Source organism: Petaurus breviceps, unplaced genomic scaffold (genome assembly GCF_028583685.1).
Source record: "Petaurus breviceps papuanus isolate PSGF00001 unplaced genomic scaffold, PetGlider_PUasm1.0 101, whole genome shotgun sequence".
NCBI lineage: Eukaryota > Metazoa > Chordata > Mammalia > Diprotodontia > Petauridae > Petaurus > Petaurus breviceps.
In genome coordinates this window covers 8,600,871-8,605,470 of record NW_027185575.1, presented here as the reverse complement: position 1 = coordinate 8,605,470, position 4,600 = coordinate 8,600,871, and positions in this window count along the sequence as shown.

Genomic DNA, 4,600 nt, shown 5'->3' with positions numbered 1-4,600 from the left:
ATCTATCTATCTATCTATCTATCTATCTATCTATCTATCTATCTATCTATCTATCTATCTATCTATCTATGTGTGTTTACTTGTTGTATGTATGCATGCATGCACAGTGAATAGAGAACTGGCCTTGGAGCCAGGAGGAGCTGAATCTGAGCCCTGCTTCCCCCATGTACCTGCTGTGTGACCCTGGACAAATCACATCATCCCTGTGTCCCTGCCAACTTACTCCAGCAAGACTTGGAGTTTCATAAGGTACTGATCTGTGTTGGAAGAGAAAGTTCCTCACCATGATCTCCTTACATTAAAGAAATCCCAGGTCAGATGATGTCCCTTTCCCCTTCTTTCCTTCCCCCCTTCCCCTTGCCACACACATATGAACTGATTCAGTGACTTGGAATCTGAGGAATGTGTATCCTTCACCCACTAGGTTTCTTGCAAAGCACAGATCCGGCCAGCTGGAGACGGCCCTGGGTGCAGTGGGAGACCTCGGCCTTTTTAAGCTAAGGTGTTTCCCAGGTCTCAGTTTGTCTCAGGCAACACCCATTCAGTGATTAAAGGCTAGGTAAGAATTAAGGCAAAAGAAGACAGAAACGGGAGGAAGGGGCCAGGTTATGAAGGGCTTTAAAAACTGAACAGAGGATTTTTACATTTGATCCTGGAGGTAATAGGGAGCCTCTAGAGTTGATTGAATAGAGGAGGGAGGGTGATAGATGAACAGAAGATGGATTGGAGCAGCTGGGGCTACCAGGAAAGGTTTCATAAAGAAGGTGGTGCTTAAACTGAGTCTTGAAGGAAACCAAGTGTTCCAATAGGTCACATGCATAGTAAGTGGTAGAGACCAGGATTTGAACCCATATCCTCTACCTTCAAAGTCAGTGCCCTTTCCATTGTACTATGAAGTTTTTTCTTTAAGAGTTCCTTTTTTCCCTTTGGAATTTAGAGTGAGAAAAGTCATTGGGATTATCTAATACAATTTCCTTATTTTACTGATGAAAAAACTGAGGCCCATAGAGGGATATTGATTTACTCAAGTTCACATAAAAAAAGGCAATGGGGCTGGGAGTTTAGTCTTGTCCCTCTTATTGAAACAGAGCAACTTTGAAAAGTACTTCATAATTTCTCCTAACTATAGTAAAACTCTAGTTTTGGAGCTTTGTAACTTGATTATAAGAATGTCCACAGGAAAAAAAAGATGAAATAAAATGGGTGAGGGAGGTATGATGGAATGACAATGGAATGACAGTATGGTTTGAATAAGGTTCTTGGATTTGGGGTCCAAGAACTTGAGTTCACATTATGGTTTTACTACTTTTTAAAAATGTAACCTTGAATGCATCATTTCCCCTTTTTCATACTCAATTTCCTTATTCCGTAAATTCTCCTTCAGCTCAAAAGCTCATGACATATAAAGGATGCAGATCTCAATATAAAATGTAAAGGAATAAAGCATTGCTTTAGAATTTCCATAAATTTATCTGAATTCTTATTCAAAATAAAACTAGCTGGTACTTGAGGCAAAAATTCCAAATCTAATATATTCTGGAATGGAATATAGACAGAAGAGGAAACTACATCAAATAAACCCTTTTAGGTGTTTCCAGTTTTAACCTCACAGCTCTATCAATCTGTATATAGGTAGATAAGGATACAAACATTGATCTTGAACTAAAAATAAGAATGTCTTTGCTTTGAGGTATTATGGGTTTAGACAAAACACACTAGACGCAGAACCAGAAGATGTGAGTTCAAATCCTGGATCTACTCCCAGTGGCTGTGCAACTTAGAGTAAGGCCCATCATCCCTCTGATCTTCAGTTTCTCCTGCCAATCCATCTTCCTCCCTAATTTCCATGAGGTGCCCTTTCATTTCCCTTAGTTAAGCACAGGTATGGCTATATCTGTGATTCAGCCATCACCCGTCATTGTCTTTCTTTTGTGATCCGGAGGCCGAAAATTCCTCTCCAATCACATTATCCCTTTCCATCTCTCCTCTGCCTGAGCTTATTCACTGTGATCCAGTGACTCCACTCTGCCCTGTTTTCTGAGCGGCTGAGAAAGTGGCCTTTCCTTCCTTTTCAGCTTTGATTGAGTAATTTATCAGCTCAACTATATGTTATTTTCTACCTTTGTATCTTTTGCCTCCTTGTGCTATCATTGCCCTCACCTTGCCAAACCCCAAACCTAGGTTACCAACCATCCGCCTTCTCTATCCCCACCCATGTATCTGAACATCATTGGAAGAAAGCACACAAATGTGCCGACTACATCTGCCACCAAATTATAGATTCTAATCTCAGTTGGAAACTCTACTGCTTTACAATTCTTTTATTTTTCTCTAGTTGGCTTTCTACTCTTAGTGTCTTTTCCAAACGTCTTTTTTGAGAGGCTCATTTTCACCTTATCTTGACCGTAGACAAACCTCTATGTCACTCTCCTACCGTCTTCTCACCATGGTGCTTACCCATTGGCCATCTTCCATGACTTGGACTCTGATTTTGGATTCCCCTGGTTCTGATAATGCAGCTTTCCACCACATCTTGCCAGAAAACAGGCTTCTATCCCATATCCCAGCCCTCCCTACACCATGCTATTGGCCCATTTACCACTACCCTCTTTCCAATCGCCCTTTATATAGCCCCTCATTAGACTATAAGCTCCTTGAGGAGAGGGACTGTCTTGCTTGTATGTTCATTGCTTAGCACAGTACCTAGCACTTAGTTAAGTAAATGTGCTTGTTTAATCCCTCTTTCTGTCTCTCTCAACCATGTCTCTCTGGATCTTTTTGTCTTTATCCCTCTTTCTCTCTTTTTCTGTCTTTCTGCTTCCCTCCTCAACCTTTCTCCTTTCTTTGAAGTAAAATGCTTTTATTTTAGAAAAATAGTCATTTTTTGTTTTCCCTTTTCTCCCCATTTTGTTCCTCAACCCCCCTCAGGACCTCCTCCCCCTCTCCTCTTCTGCTCCAATCTCTGATAAAGAAGGGTGCCTTTTTCAAAGCCACCTTTTCTCTCTGTGCCCTTTAATCCATCCTCTCCAACAGTTTTCCCTCTCAACAATTCCACTTCTCTCTTACCTTCAGTCTCTCCTTATCTATTGCCTCTTTCTGTGCTGCCTAAAAACAGGACCAAGCTCTTCCTATGCTTTCAAATCCTTTGCTTGACTCTTATGTCTTCTCAAGAGCTTGTCCTGGTTCTCTCCTTTTCACAAATCTAAGAAAAAGTAGTCTGTATGGATGGCATACCACCTACTGCCTCACTGTATTTGCACACGCTATCTATTCCTTGTGTCTGGTTTGTTCTGTCTCTCCATCTCTGCCTCCTAGAATCTCTAGCTTCTTTAAAGGTAACTCAAGGGTCACCCCTCATCGGAGGCTTGCCTTTCCTAATACTTCTGTACCCACTGAAATGACTTTGTCTTTCTTTTATATTTGCTTATATTAGTGCCTTGCCTTCCCCCTTCCACAAAAAAAGTGTAACAGGGTAGACTATTAAATTTTTGTCTCTATTTCCACCCTAGCACTTAATAGAGGCTTAATAAATGCTATTTAATGTGAATTCAGTGGGAAAAGTTGCCTCACTTTCCACTTAACTTTTTTTTTTGCTTTTGTTTTGGAGGGGGGGAAGGCAGGGCAATTGGGGGTTAAGCTCAAGGTCACACGGCTAGTAAGTGTTATGTATCTGAGGCAGCATTTGAACTCATGTCCTCCTGACTCCAGGGCTGGTGCTATTCACTGTGTCACCTAGCCACCCCTACTTAACTTCTTAACCTCTGGTAAACTGACTTCTGACTACAGACTGAAAGTCCCCCCTTCAAGGTTTCTTCAGTCATCAAAGATCAAGTTCTCTGCAGGTTTTGACAGTGTTGATCATCCTACCTCCATCTCACTCTTCCTTCGTGGATCTTCTCTCTTTTCTTGTCTTCTGTGATTTTGCTCTTTCTTGTTTCTCCCCCCACCAGCTTGATTCTTCTTTCTCAGTCTCTTTGCTGGATTCATGTCCTCTCCTCTAACCGTAGGTGTTTCCTAAGGCATTTGGGGGCTCTCTTCCTTTTTCTCACTCTAACCTCTCAGTGAACTCATGAACCACCCCCAGGTATAATTATTTTTTTCTAGGCAGTTGATTCCTAAATCTATATACCCAGTCTCTTTTCTGAATTCTAGTTCCATATTGCCAGCCTGGGAGTCATCCTCAACTCTACCTCCTTCTTCATGCTCAATATTTCATCAGTTACCTAATCTCATCAGTTGTGTCTTCACAACCATTTCCCCTATTTGTCCTTTTCTCTCCACTCCTCTAGTTGAGACCCTCATAATCTCTTGAATGGATAATTGCAGCAGCCTACTAATTGAAAACACTGTTTTCAGTCCCTTCCACCTCCAATATGTCTCCCATACAAGTAGTCATAGTTTTCTTAAAGAACAGACTAAATCACATCCCCACTTCATGAATCATCAGTGACTCCCTATTGCCTCCAGGACAAAATACAAATTCCTCTCGGCATTTAAAGCTCACATATACTCTGACTCCAGTTTACTTTTCCACCCTTATTTCACATTACCCTCCAGACATACTGAGACCTTGGAAAGACCTTAGCTTAAAAAGGCCAAG